At 37.7% G+C, this 15,632-nt stretch overlaps 1 long non-coding RNA gene across 1 annotated transcript; it reads right to left on the bottom strand.

Annotated features, from left to right (window-relative positions):
• Nucleotides 1–7,252: 7,252 nt before the first annotated feature.
• On the bottom strand, nucleotides 7,253–11,114 carry LOC121296935. The gene is made up of 3 exons (XR_005947120.1): nucleotides 10,948–11,114; nucleotides 8,220–8,329; nucleotides 7,253–7,684 (listed from the first exon to the last, which is right to left on the bottom strand). It is a non-coding gene; the product is annotated as an uncharacterized LOC121296935 (long non-coding RNA).
• Between the last annotated feature and the right edge of the window lie 4,518 nt (nucleotides 11,115–15,632).

The following is a 15,632-nucleotide window of genomic DNA, read 5'->3' as shown; positions in this document are numbered from 1 at the left end:
TCACTGTCCTGGTCACAAAAGCAAAGTTTGTGGGGAATAATAGCCATTTTCTATACTTTTGAGGCATAAGCAATTAGGAAATAACACTTACTACCCAGGAACAAAAAAATAAATAATTTTTTTGTTACACAGTGTTATTTTAATGCAAAATTGTAGTCACTGATTAAGTGTGTTGCAAAATACAATACAAACATAAATAAAACCTGTTTTGTATTAAAACAATAAATAGAAGTAAAAAAAAAAAAAAAATGCAAAAGCACTTCTGCATATATCATTGAACAGACATAAATGTGAGCTCTCTGAATTTGAGACAATCTTAACATTGACTGAAGAAGTTATTAAACTTTGCTATATACTGTGCATATAGGTCAAGAACTTTGTTTCCAAACTTTTTTAGCTGCACCACATTGTAATCCAGATCCTCAGAATTGAAGTGTTCTGGCACTGTCAGGTTATTATTGGTCATGATGTGGATCTGCAGAACATTTGTTTGTTCTAGGACTGTCTCGAGGTCTCTTGTAAGCGAGTCTTTAGATAATTTATTCTGGTTGCCGAGTGTTAGATTAAGAAATTTCTTAAATGCAAACAGGCAGTTGTGTATAAAGGTCATGTTTAGTTCTTCTGGGATAGGATAGGGGATGAGAGGTACATTAATGTCCTCATAATTAGACTTGGTGTAGTGATGTTTTTCAGTCTGAAATAAAAACAAAAATACAGCCATTAAAAAAACATCATCAAAGACGGAGTAATGGAAAAATCGAATTACTGCACCAGATATTTTTAAACCTCTATCCTGCAAATGTCTTCCTGACAAGTTTGTTTTACCCATCAGGTAGCAGAACAGAATTCCTAAGACTCAAAGTGGACTATTTAAGATAACTCCATGCCATTTTAAAAAGCTAGAGCAAGAGTTACGTTTTCCCTTCGGAAATAAACTGCAATTACCATTGCTCTCTAAGCTAAACTCAGTAAACACAGTTTTGTGAATTGCATATAGTTCAATTATTGAAGCTTACATAGTTTTCAAAAAGCTGGTTCACTGAACTGTTCATAAGAGTGGTCAATTCTTCAGCTGTTCTACAGGTTGTGTTGCTCAGAGGAAATGATACAACAGCAGCAATAAGAAATGTGAACAGCATCCCTCTTAGTCCTACAATGGAAATAAAGAAACAATGTAATGAGAAGTCCTTTGCATGGATTCTTCTTCATTGCAAAGTCCGATTAGAAAAATAAAGGCTTTATTATATATATATATATATATATATATATATATATATATATATATATATATATATATATATATATATATATATATATATATAAATTTACAAATACTACTGATGTATGTCCATAGTTAAAGCACATAGCTGTAGTCAAAAGTTTACATACCCCAATGGAAATGTATGATTTCTAGAAATGTCTCAAACAAAGAATTTTAGGAAAAATCTTTTGTAGCAAAAGTTTTGCTTTTGTTGATGAGGAAAATAAAAGTTACAAGAAATAGATGTCTACAATTATTTATTTCAGCAATTTTTTTTTTTTTTTTTTTTTGCAAAACTCCAAAAATGCTAATTCAAAAGTATTCAAATTGAATTGGCTGCCAGTGTGAGTTCACCTCTAAAGGCACAGGAAATATAGTTCCAATAAATGGCAAAATGGATTCCTTAGCTTACCAAACGATATTGGCCAATCATTTGAAACCCTCCACTACAAAACTTGGTTTAAACAGCAAATAGCGTTCCAACACAACAGTGATCAACATATACTTCAGAATGATTTAAAGAAGAATAAAATCCTTGTTCTGGAATGGTCTAGTCAAAGTCCCGACCTAAATCCGATTGAGAATCTTTGGTATGAGTTGAAGAACGCTGTGCACAAGAAAATTCCTTGGAATTTGAATGAACTGGAACAATTTTGCGTTGGAAGAATGGTCAACAATCACTTACATTGTGTAAGGTGTTAGAAATAGTCAGCATAGACAAGGACTGCATGCCATTTATCAATTTGCATTACAAACACATTAAATAAGGGGGGGCAACATAATGTTGAAGAATAAATCTGAAAAAATCCAATGTCCTAAACCAGCAGAGTACTTTGGGGTTATAATAAGGTATGTGTGTTTGCAAGTAAGCAACAAGCATTTGTGAACCAAACCGTAACTTCCAGAAACTGAGATAAAGAAACTATGGCAAATGCATATTCTGTTGAAAGCTGAATTAACCTTTCAAGGTAAAAGTTTGAAATTATGAAAAAATTTAAAAAGGTTAAAAAATAACTTCCTGCCTCCAAAACATGATTAGGGGTTAAAAGTTAAGAAGTTTCCTTCTTGGAATATTAAAAAATGACAAATGTATTAAATAATAATAATACATGCAAATGTATGTGGAAGGCATATCCAGGTAAGCTTCCAATGCATTCTCCAGAACATGCATGTACTGACTCTTCAGGCATAATTACCTGATTATGTTATTGGCATAAGCACCACAGCACATACATTGTCCTGAGCCCTAACAAAAAATAACTGAAAACTCAGTCTTTCAAGTGCATTTCCAATCAGTACATGTCAAAACGGGCATTTGAGATAGAATACGGCAGAGTAATACAACGCTAGTTATCTGGTGGCCAACTGTATGGCTTGTGGGTTGGTGCGCCCACACCGAGTCTGTGAAGTGACACGGTGGAGTTTCCTGCAATGGGGACGCTTCTAACGAATTTGACTCAGCTACATCGTGAACGCCTCAACAAGAAAATTCTTTGGAATTTGAATGAACTGGAACAATTTTGCGTTGAAGAATGTGTGTGTTTATATATATAATCTCAGCCCTTCTTAACAACTAGTTAAAAGATAACGATGTCAAGTACATATCTCTTGATAGTAAATGTATAAAGCTTACCAACACTGAATTCCATGTTGAAAGCAGCTAGTTTTTCAGTATGATTCAACCCTGTTTCTGCACCAAGAAGTTTCTGAAAGGATGCTCTGCGCACGCCATATTTAAAGCAAACTCAACTTGATTCAGAATGGAAAAGGAACAGATATCACCCATTTCCTCTACATGAATTGTACGTGGTGAGAGGAAATAACGCTGGCATGGCCTTATCCAGTGATCTAACTAAACACTAGAAGCAAGAGCCATCGCCATCTAGTGATCTGCCTACATTCGATCAAGTCCAATAACACACTATATGATAAAGAAAGCCCTTTGATCTACTGATATAGCCAATGTTTCACTTGTCTATAGCAGGCATCTAGTGCTAAAAAGCAGCTCCTTTATACCTAGTCAAAACACATTGCGCATTAGCAATATATAACACTGAATAATTACAGACATCAGAAAACTGAAGGGACAGCGGAAAAAAAACTTCAAAGCTTAAACACTGCAATGGCTTTATTAATTTAAACCCTGAATCACCCCCAGCAAAACCCGTGATTAACTGAGGCAGTGTAGAGTAAAGGCTTTGCAAACTGTTTGTATGTCCTTTAGTCACACTCTGGAGTCCTCAGAACTGCCTCCCCTATTGTGATAAAACTACGGATGAACAGTGTCCTGCAATATTATCAACAGTATAAGAGACTGTGGATATATATGGGGCTGGCTGGCTGGCTGTACAGTTGTCCATGTGTACTGTATATTTTACATCTGTTTAGTTGTAAACAGTAATACTACTAATAACAAAATAATACGTAGTCTGTAATGTTTTACTTTACTAGAAAGTGCTGATATTGTAACCTGGCCAGAATAATTGAAAATACATTTCAACTGGAATCTAAAGATGTGGGTATTTTTGAAGCTAGGAGGTGGGTTGATACAGAGTTATCTCTGTTATTTGGTCAATTCCTCCCTGCTAAAACCACTTATTGTTTTCTTCAAAAAACAACTTGATCTGATCTGTTGTTAAAAATAAAACCCCCTGTCATGTTTAGCGCTGTAACGCTTTTATGATCTTCTTTTTTTTCCAGGTTTTCCAAACTATTTCAATGAGATCATGCATACTTTTTGGAGGTCACCATACAAAATAATAACAGGGAAAATTCATTGAGCCTTTAAATCCTAACTGTCATTTGTACCACTTTTCTGAAAACAGTACAGAATAAGAATTACCAATTAAGTGTTTAATCACAATCTGAAAAGCAAAGAAATGCAGACACCTGCACTTGAGCACAGAACCTGATCAATAATGTATGCTACATAATGGTACTGTTAGCTGGATAAGCAGTTATCCAAGTATATGCAAGCATGTAAATGGAAAATACAGACAGACAGATATGTGGACCGACAAACACATCACTGTATGCCTAGAATCTCATTGTGTATGTACACATGCATTTGCTACGTAACTACTATGTAACTGCACAGTAATTAGAGACACTTAATGTAAAGTGTTACCACAAATCTTTATGTCAAGGTTCATAACAGATAAGTGGTTGTCTATATATATTGAACAATATAGGGGTCATACGCATCACACACGTGGGAGGAGTCACACGCATCATACACGTGGGAGGAGTCATACGCATCATACACGTGGGAGGAGTCATACGCAAAAAAAACACACATTATCATATAATAGACTTATTCACCCCAACTCAACACAACACGACCATCATGACAATAAAAATAGACATAATGAAGTGTTCTCACCTTTGTATAAGCTAGCGATCATAATATAATAATAATATAATAATAATAATAATAATAATAATAATAATAATAATAATAATAATAAAAACAGGAAGGAAATGATGACAAGCTTTTAAATATACTGCACTTCTGCAGTTGATATTTACAGCTGCTTCGATGGCCTTGTCTTCTTAATGGAGTGTTCAGCGGCAGAAACGCTGTTCAGTGGGAAAAGCAAACAGAGTTTCAATGGAACCTATCTCTATCAGCATGGCTTTAGTAACCCTGAACACAAGCCAGATTTGCGATTGTATCAGATTCCGTGAACCAGCAGAGCAGCGTCTCTCATAGCAACAGCTTCCTTTCCATGAATGAGCGTTGGGAATGATTACTTGGGCCACCATGGAGCGCCGCCCCTGAGACTCAGTCAGCACTCTCTGGAGACCTGCTGAGACTGAGACTCCGCGGCGTATACTGATATGACTTAGATTCTCAAGAAACTGTGTGACAGTTTGTCAAACACAAAGAATGTGAATGTGAATAGATTTTTTTTTTTTTTTTTGTGGTTTGATACACAATATTCACTGCAGTTTTTCTTAATTGAGTTTAAACTGCTGCTTGTCTGTCACTCACATAACAATTGAATTAACAGAATGGTCGAAATGAGACTGGTCATATTCACATACCTGTCAACACTGAGTTTTCAAAACAAGGGGCTTTCGTAAACTGACACCTTAGCGGACTGAATTAAGGTGAATATAAGACAAATGCATACAACTATTCCACTGTGATACTTGGTAGAATGGTAGACTGTAATACGGTGCACCTTCTAATTGATTTTAACAGAAAAATGCCCTGACATGCTTCACAATCAAATTCTCTGTTGGTCCCTGTGTTTCTTGTTGCACTGTAGTTAGGTGGCTAATACTTTGTGAACAGGTCCACTGCTGACGAATTTGCACTACGGCAAAGCAGTCTAAATTCAGTAAATCCATCATAAAAACAATAATAACACTGTCAGTAACATTTCACTGCCCATACTTGTCAACATTTTGGAAACTGTTCAGCTGGACGCTCGTCTCCAGGAGGAGTGAGCGGGGGTAGGGGTCATATGGCGCATCATACACATGGGAGGGGCCGTACGCAAAAAAACACTTATTATCATATTAAACGCAATGGCACTGGAACAATTTTTAAAGTGGGGGTGCTGAAAACCATGGAACAAAACTGTAACCCCTGTATATGATGGAAGCTTCCGCACCCCCAGCACCCATAGTTCCAGCGCCCCTGTTTAAAAGTGTCCCACCCCGACTCGACACGACACGACCATCATGACAATAAATACATAATGAAGCGTTCTTACCGTGAGTGATCAGCAGATGTGTCGGCCGCACGAAGAGCACAGCCTGTGGTTTTTAAAAATTAGTGTCTTCTATTGGTAGCTATCGGGACGTTCTTCCTATGCATCTGAAGGCGGGGCATTTGCTAGGAAATCGGACCAAATAGTGATTGTTGGCATGTATGCATTGTCAGCTATGCCCTATTTGAACACACTATTCTGTATGTAACACGTTACAAATCAATCTGAATTTCTAAAGCAATGTCGGTACTGAAATTGTAATAGCAATCGGTACTTTTGTGTTTCTCTTGGGAACCTATCTACTATGCACAGATTTGCTGAGCTAGTCACCCCATGAGGTTTCTGCATATGTAAAATTCTTGATCTGCGTTTTTCCTTTGGCAATGGAAGATGCTACTGAAGCGCTGGTTTCGGGGCTTTTTGGCTTTGTTGTGACCTCTCGTGCTTACCACAAGCATCTTTCTTACCCCCCATGTCCCACCGTTATAAGAAAGCATGACTTTCTCCTTTACCAGATACATGATCACAGACGGTCAAGTATGTGAGCGTGCACTAAATGCATGCCTGTCACAGGGCTCTCCAGGGTCCTAAACCTTGCCTGATAATATAGATTTGGAGTTGCCACAGTCCGTACATGATACATGACACAGCCATGATTTTAGTACGTGAAATGCCAGACAGAAATGAAAGGTTTGTGGACCTAAAGGGGTTTAACGGTAGTCTGAGCAAAATACTGGAGAAAATCTGTCTCAGTTGTTAGGGATAAGTGTCCAAAAAACGGGACACCCCCGGCAAATAAGGGAGAGTTGTATCAATTAATATCACTGCTGGTGACCAGTAATTGGTGAAAAATGTACATTATCTGAAATGACCACTAGATGGGAATAGTAGTAAAAGTACCTATTAACACACTATTTATTTAAGGAAGTCTGTATTTTTTAATTCCTGCAGAATACCTAAATATAAGGTCTCAAGTAAATCATATACTTCATCTATCCAACCAAAGCAGAGAGCACCTAAATAATTCACAACATACAAAGTATATCTATGGCTGTGCTAAAAAATTTGCTTGAACTCAGGCCAGCGATAGGCGAGGTGTTTAAAGAAAGTGCTGTTTAAACTCAAAGTAAACTTTCAGTTTATTAGTGTGCTTTACACAAAACTGTAAATACATTAAATACAAAATTGCACATACAAAAATAAATATGCAAGCAGTGCCACACAGAGTACGGCACATCACTTCATAATAAATAATTAAAATATTTTATCCTACATAAATAACATTAATAAATAAAACAAAAATACATCCACATTTTTTCATTGGTCTTCACTTGCCGTGACCCTCTTTCTTGATAATAATTTTTCAAGTCACTGCACAAAGAGTCGCAGAACTTTGTAGCCCAGTAACTTCTTTTTGAAGAGATCAGCAGGGTTATTGTCACACGCCTTGGAACTGCACACTGTTGAAAATTGCTTAAGAAACAGAACAAGTTGGTTTTTGGTGTATATAAAGTGGGTGTGGAGGTCTAAGTCCTTTGGATTCAAGTCCAGCTGGTGGTGATGTGTCTTGTTGAGGTAATCTTGAAATGCGCAAGCAGTCTGTGAACTGTGCCACGTTCACTGACTTCTCCCTTGTGATGCACTTCACTCTCAGGTCCATGTTCTCCAACAAAGATGATTCATTTCTAAAGTTAGAAGCGTTCTAAAAAGGAAACAAAAAGAAAAGCCATGTTTAGCAAGTCTGTAGACCCGAGTCCCTGAATGTGTTGACATGCAGTATTAGAGCAAGCAGCGTGACCCTGTCTGCTCAAGAGCTTTCATTTCTCTCTTGTATTTGATACTTCCAAGGCCTGCTGCTGCTGCTTCCTGGTAACTAATACAGGTGCTCTAGGTCAAACTAGTATTTCTATTGTGGTATTAAAGTGGATTTCATGTTCGATAAACTGGTTAATCAGCTAGATGTGTTCCAGTTGATCTGGGGGGGTTTGTTGGTAGAGGATAGTGTTTGTAAAAGTTGTCATTTTAATATTACAAAGAATTTTATATTTGTGAGAGGTTTAATGAACTGAAGTACAGTATGAAATGTTTTGATAATGTTACAATCTTTTGCATTCCTGTAATTTACTAAGCTGTGGAATTTGCTTGAGATGCTCTTAACAGAATTGCTTTTTGACATAATAAAGTTTAGAAAAATCAAAACTCTTATCTTTTTGCTCGGCCAGCCCTCAGACACTTACATAAGCTTTCAGAAGTTCTTCCACTGCGTCCTGAAGCTCCTCCAGAGCCCATGTCTTGTCTGGAGCTGGGCGAGACGAGACCAGGCTCACTGTCAGCACTAATAAAAATCCTTGGAGAGAAAATGTGAAATCAACATTAACACTGATGAACACAACAGTTCATTCAGTTCAGTTCCCTGAGGGTTACAGCTCTGCAGAGGCTGCGGGTAACAAAGCTACAATTAAACATTAAAAGATGACTTACATACTTACAACTTTATTTTATAAGCTTGTATTGAAAAAAAAAAAAAAAACTGTATTACTGTGATCAATATAACCCAAACATATACAAATATTACAAAACCATTCCTGTTTTTCCCTTCTTGTTGCCATTACAATAGCATTAGGACTGTTCCCAGCAGGTTAACAGGGAGCAGGAGTGGGTGTCAAGATGCCTGCTTTATTAACAGGTAAAGTGCACAGAACACTAAAGACAATAATAAGCAGAAGTCTAATTAAGTGTAAAAGAGAACCTGACTGTGGGACATGACAGCTCTGTTGTAGCCTTCTCTTTTGCATGCATTTAAAGAATGAATGCACTCAAGACATAGCCCGTGTCAGCAAGTTGCCTAACCTTGGCACAGAGCCCTGTTTTAATGATTTTAACATTGCTGGAATACAGATAGATGCCACTACTTCCCTTGATTGAGTCTCACTGTGGTTTACATGTTTCAATGCTATAACCACAATGCTTTGAGTCAATAACATGGCAGTGTTTTTTGCAAAGGGTTTAAAAAAAAAAAAAAAACCTGTTGTTTAGACAAAGCCAGATAATTATCTATGCTGAGGATCATTGTACCACTTTGGTAGCTGAACCAACCAATAGGCAAAATAAGTGCTTTTAGTCACCGTGTTGCCAATGCACGCACACATACAGTAAATCACTCTATACAGCAAGGATATTTAGCAAAATAGATTAAATACAAAACAACATACAGGCTCCAGCAATGCTACCCAGTGCAAATAAAAGGTAAGCTAGGTTTGAGAAACTCACTGCAACAGTTGCTGGACAAAACCAAAAGCACGACAAAGATTGCTACTAAATTAATATGACCTCTATATCACTACACTGTCAGTACAGAGGCAGAAACATAGCTGGAAATGAACATAAGAACAACTTCCTAGCAACAAAGAATAAACCCAACACAAAACTCTTGAATATTACCTGGCTTGCAGTTCATTCTCTAGTTGATATATAACAGAAAGAGAGACGCTGAAAGAAGTTTCTGCTTGTTTAAATTCTGGGGTCATACTTATATTCAGTTCTGAGACTTTTTTTTTTCATTAATAGGAAGGAATGAGTCATTAAAAAAAATCTGCATACCGCCACCTAATATCAACAGTGAATTACTGAACATCACTATCTTCCTTTCCTGTCTCTAACTTATCTGCAACAGCGGATCAATGATCTTAATGACGTTTCACATGAGCTGAGGCTTCAAAGTAAATGCCTGTGCATGAGAAACTAAGTCGAGAGATGCATTGGTATATGTGCTCATTTCTGTACAGGTGTTTCTCAGTATGGTTCATGTGAATTTCGTATCAGCTCTACATCAAGCATGCAATCTAGAATGATCTTGCAAGTGGAATCTCTCAGGAATTCCCTGTCACTGGGATTCCAAATCATGTTAACCAATGAGATACTGAGTTCATGGAAGCTATGACCTTTAAAGCACTGATAAGTGTTGATTTGGCCTTGGCTCAGTGGGTCTGGGTTTGTTTTTTTTCACACAGGTAAATAATACGGCATATGTGCTTGTATAAAGGAACTTGTATATGTATACGTTTTTACACCAGGCTAGGTTTGAAAGAAGTTTTAATTAAGAAATAATCAAAGATTTCTCAGCTTCTGATTTTCTTGGTTTCCTTCCTTTCTAAGTAACACGGTAACGAAGGTGCAGAGTTCAGTACAAGCATTGGCGCACAGCAAACCCTTCTGGTGAGGGGAAGGTTATGTTGACTCAATTATTTTTGTGCTAGTTTGTCTTATGCTGTACGGCAGGGGTCTCCAGCCCTGGTCCAGGAGAGCTACAGGCAGAGTATTCTGGTTTTCTGGTTTCTTGGTTACTTAATTGAACCAGTTATTGGTTTAATTAGTCAAGATTAACATTGGTTTAAGGGCAAGGCTCACAGTGGAGAACTGAAATATCCTAACCCTCTTCTTCACCTCCCATCCACCCATACTAACCTTCAACCCAAACCAACGGGTTCACATTTGAATTATCCACGAGGATATTAAATATGTTTACACATAAACTGTCGGTACAGTGTGCATTATTTAAGTGTTAACTACTGTATTTCTGTACGCATTACATGTTATGCATCCTTTTATTTATAACATGTGTTCAATGTTTGTTTTTTTTGCATTCAATGCAACATAGTTTTTTGTAATGTATTTGTTTTTTTTAATATCTAATTTTTAAATCACTTGTTCTCTTTAGAATATGCACATGTTTTAAATACGCTTGCATCCAGGTACCTTTGCTCAGTTGACGCTGTTGGATTTCTGCTAACCATTACAGTAAGTTGGAATTACATTAAGCGGTCACGTAACGGGAAGCAGCAGCTAAGTTCTTGAATTAAAAAAAAATAGAACTCGAGACAATTAGAATTAAAAATAAAATGATTGGTTTCTGCTAGAAATGCAACCGATTTCCTTACCGAAGATGTGTGCAGTATAGAAACTTACCATTCCAGAAACACGGGGATACCTCAAGAGGTCTGGTTCACCCTTTTCTTTCCTCCGTCCAGAACAAGACTCACTTCGATTCTGGGACATGCCGCAGCTCCACTGTGCCGCTGTTGGAGGATCCTGCCCTGGGTGCAGGAGGAGCCGGCCTCTGATCGAGTACCTGAGCAGCGTTCACACTCCCTGGCACCTCAGTGAGAGCTGGGGCCCCGTGGCTGATCATCTGAGAGAGCTGGCGGTGCGGTCACCCGCCCTGATCGATACGGTTTTTATACTGTCCTACTTCAGGTCCTAAAAATAAATGTTACCCACTAGATGGCGATGTTTTGTCACAAACAATTCTAATACCTTGGTATACGTAAAGTATTAGTTAAAATAAATATGTATCTTCAGCAAATCATGAGGGCTCTACAACAGCAGAAGTATCACCCACACTACTGTTAGTGCAACACATTCCAGACGTGCACGATGACGGCTATTTCAGGTTTCATTCAGCATCTCTAGGTGCCAATGCAAACTGAGCAACCGTGCAACTGAGATCTCATACGCTCAATCTGTGCTTTGTGTACTGACAGACGTGCTGTGAGTCTGAAAGGACAAGCAACTCAGTGCAGAGCTCTCAACAGCACCAGGAGAGTGTACACATGAAGAGTCAAGAAGCCCCTCAGCAGACACAGCGCCTCCTACTGGTAATCTGATCCCCTGATCCTCCACAGAATGAGGTGCCTGAAGACGCCAGCTCTGGTAATAAAATAGAATACAATACAAAATAAATTAAATTAAACAAAATCTAAATAAACAGAAAAATAAATATGGATTAGCAGAAACAGACACATTAAAAACTATATCTACAGGGTACTAATTCAAGTAGAACGTAACCACATTTGTAATAATCACAGGCTTATATATGAACTCTAAGTAAGGAACTCAGTGGCATGGTTGTGTTTAATGCTGATGCCTCTCACATTGGACCCTCATGTTGTCTCCAGTGCTTCTTCACTGCACTCCCAAAGTGCCTTGGGCAGGACAGATTGAGAGTGAGCACTGGAAGGTTCACCTGCAGAGAGACCTCCGATCACTGAATCAGTTTCTCCAGAGAGGCATGCAAGTAGCAGTGGTGGAGCAAAAGGTACAAACGGCATGTTTTGTCTGCCACCTAGTGTCTGCTTGAGGATAGCTGACGTTTCAGCAGAAAAGCTGTTTTAAAAATATAGATATGATTCCAAATACATTATTTTGACTAGTAATGTAACTAAGATTGCTTTCCTCATATTAATTGGGTTAGGGGAACATTGCAAAAAGATTTTTTAACTTAAGTCTGGTATTTCAATGGGAACGACACCCTAAAACAATCATGGGATATCCAAAGAAAACACAAGAACGTGATTTAGACAAAAATACTTTTCTTACAGGGTGCTGACCTGACTCAATATTGGCATGCAGCGCTACAAAACAATCTCTGTGATGAAAAAAATACTAATAATACCGACATTTAATTTTGTCCTACATTGTACTGTATTATCCTATTAAGACTAATAAATCCGCAACTCCTGTTGAATTTGAGATCGCTGTGCCAGGTATGCTTGCAAGGATAAGACACAATACTCAGTTGTACTGGTAACATGTTTTTTTGTCTTACAGGTTCTCTCCTGGCTGACCATTACCACAGAAAGTGTCAGTGCAAAGACAGACAGCAAAGGAGGAGCAAAGGTGAAAGAGGCTATTTGAGACAATCAATCAATCAATATTTATTTTATATAGCGCCTTTCATAGCGGACCCCCATCATAAATTCTTAAAAATAATAAACCAGTCTTCTTCAGGTAGTTTCAATCAAAATAGTTTATTCAGGAACAAAGTGAATCAGGAACAAAGCAAATCACATGTGATACATACACCGAACACAAGGAGTCAGCTAATGGTATTCTGAGCCACCCTGTCACAGGGATGGGATTTCAATAATTAATAATTACAGACATTAATATACTGGGCAGGTTATCTCCCTCAGGACGCGGAGTGCCACTCAAAAAAGGTGTGGCCTAATAATTCTTACCAATAGCAAAGCTGGCCCCCTCTGATAGGGGGTGGAGTTGTGTGTCTATATTGCGTCATTTAGGCAGAAGTTTGTGCATGTACAAGTTGCATGTCTGGTTTTATCAAACAGTTTTTCAATAGAAACATTACAATAGAAATGAGGAAACAACTTTTGAAGCAATAACATTTTGTGACAAATAAAGACGGGGCGCTAAAGTTATACTACTTAATCAGTGTGGGGGTGAAATGTCTAAATGCAGAGTTAAAAAAGTCTTATAAACAGGAAAATCACACATGTTCAGAGACAGAGTTTCTTCAAATTCCATTTGAACAGTTTTTAGTTGAAACCTCCCCTTCCCTTTTTATGACATTTGCAATGGTTCTGAGTAGTCCCGAGTGCTGTTGCTCTAATATTGAGAGGTGTGTGTGTATTTTTATTTATTTATTGTATGATCTGGTATGGTGCTTTGAAAATCCCAGTAACTTGTCAAGCAGCCAGGACTTCTGATTCCTTTTGGCTTTTCTGTTCCCTTTAGTTTGATCCCCACTCTTGTTTTCAGAAACAGGAACCTATGGGGCTTAATTCCAGTGAAATCTGAAAGCATCTGTTACCATAATAAAGACATTGTTCTTGTTAGACCAGATGCTGCAGATAAGTGACAGAAACACATTTTGTTGTTTATTGTACCCAGATTGGGGAAGGGCAAATAATAATAATAATAATAATAATAATAATAATAATAATAAATAATAATAAATAATATAATAATAATAATAAAAGTTAAAACTAATTTGAAGCTTGTTGCTTACAACACCAACAAGGAAATATATAGTATAAAAGGGAGCATTTAATCAACTGCCTGTCAGTCACAGATGGCATTTATTGTCTTGGTATTTATTGTTTTTAGTTTTTATTTATGATACCTGGGGGTGTCAAATTCATCAATAAAACTGGATCCAGATTTGGGTAGTACCAGAGTTGGCTCTGAAACCCCCCAAAAATGGGTTCCTTATGTAATCCATATGTAATCCGTATGTAATCCGTTGGCTATAAAGTAACATATGTAATACAGGTTGATTCAGGCATGTGTAAACTGAGATTACATTTCTCATATGTGGATTCCCCCCTGTTCCAGGCAGATTAAGGGAAGGTGAAGGGCAAAAAGAAGGAGTCTGTGGCGTTCCGCCATGACCCCCCAGTCTGCAGGACCCTGGGCTCGCGCAGAATAAAGCTGGAGAGCCTGCTATTAGGAGAGAACCACCTGGAGAGCCTGTGCGACTTTGGGGTCCTGATCACAGAGCAAGCTGCTAATGCACTGCCTGGAAAGGTACAGTTCAGCAACAGTTTGCAAGTGCAAGGCAAATGTTCAACGAGTAAAACCATAGTTTTAATGATAGCTGCCTATTTGGTTGGGTTGCCTGGACATGGTCCCTGAAGCCTGTGTCTTAATCCCCCCCTGGTTCTGTAATTTACTGTTTGTGGCACCCTTATAAAAATGTACCATAGTAAAAAGTTAATGAAAACATGGTAAAGCACAGGTAAGCATTGTAATGCACAGACAGGTATGGCAAAGAATATTTAAAAAAAAAAATAGTAAACCATAGTGTAACCAGGGGAAAAGCATGGGAAACAGAAATGTCGTGCAAATTCACAGAGGGAAACTTTTCTTTTAGGAGGTTAAGAAAGGAAAAGACGATAAGAAAAAAGAAGAGAAGAGAGGTAAAGCTGGAAGGGACTGTGTCGTTAGTCAGAAGACCACCACTTCCACCAAAGGTACAGAGAGAAATGAATATGTCTTTGTTGTTGCAATAATTTGCATTTTGCAGCCCCTTAGGTGCAGAACAGTGATACAAACGGATTTAAATGAAGAAACAATAACTTGTATTGAATACCCTTTCTTTGGAAGCTTGCAGATTTGGAAGAACTGCCACACTTAGAAAATTGAATGTATACAAAACTCATCCCTACAACCTACTGCATTAGCACTACATCATTTTAACAGTAATAATACATGCAGTTATTTCACATTACTGTAAAATAACTTTTCATTTCAGGTAAGGGAAAAGCAAAACCAAACAGCGAGTCTGAGGCTGTTGCAGCGATCAAGCCCCTCAGTGTGGAGCTTAAGGTCCAGTTATACCAGTGGCTAACAGCAGCCGAGGGTCTTAATGCAGCGCCTACCTGAGGACAAGCTTACTATGCTGCTGCCTTACCATGTAACAATGCTACAAAATATAACACAATGCCATGCTAGAACATTTTACATTTTGTTTCATTTTTTGGTATTTATTACAAGTGTGCACTTTTTAATGCATTTTAAATCACATCACATTCACAGAAGGAGTGATTAAGCAGCAATGTGCTTTTTAAATGGAAACCCTATTATATTTATTATATATATATATATATATATATATATATATATAGTTGTAACCAGAGGTTTTCAATGCACTTTGTGCATGTATTGTTTGTTTCTGTATACATGATTGTATAGCTGATGTGTTTAATATCTACACTGCAGAGACCAAAGTTTTTTTTCAGTCCTGTAGGAAGTTTAGCATTGTTTAAACTTCCAGACTCAGTCTGGATTTTATTCAGCCATTTACACCTCAAGCAAAAGCCATCTGAAAATATTAAGAATTAAACCACGAA

The sequence above is a fragment of the Polyodon spathula genome, chromosome 22, assembly GCF_017654505.1.
Source record: "Polyodon spathula isolate WHYD16114869_AA chromosome 22, ASM1765450v1, whole genome shotgun sequence".
In the NCBI taxonomy this organism is placed as follows: domain Eukaryota; kingdom Metazoa; phylum Chordata; class Actinopteri; order Acipenseriformes; family Polyodontidae; genus Polyodon; species Polyodon spathula.
The sequence above is the reverse complement of the archived record's forward strand: the minus strand, read 5'-3'. Positions and strand labels throughout refer to the sequence as shown.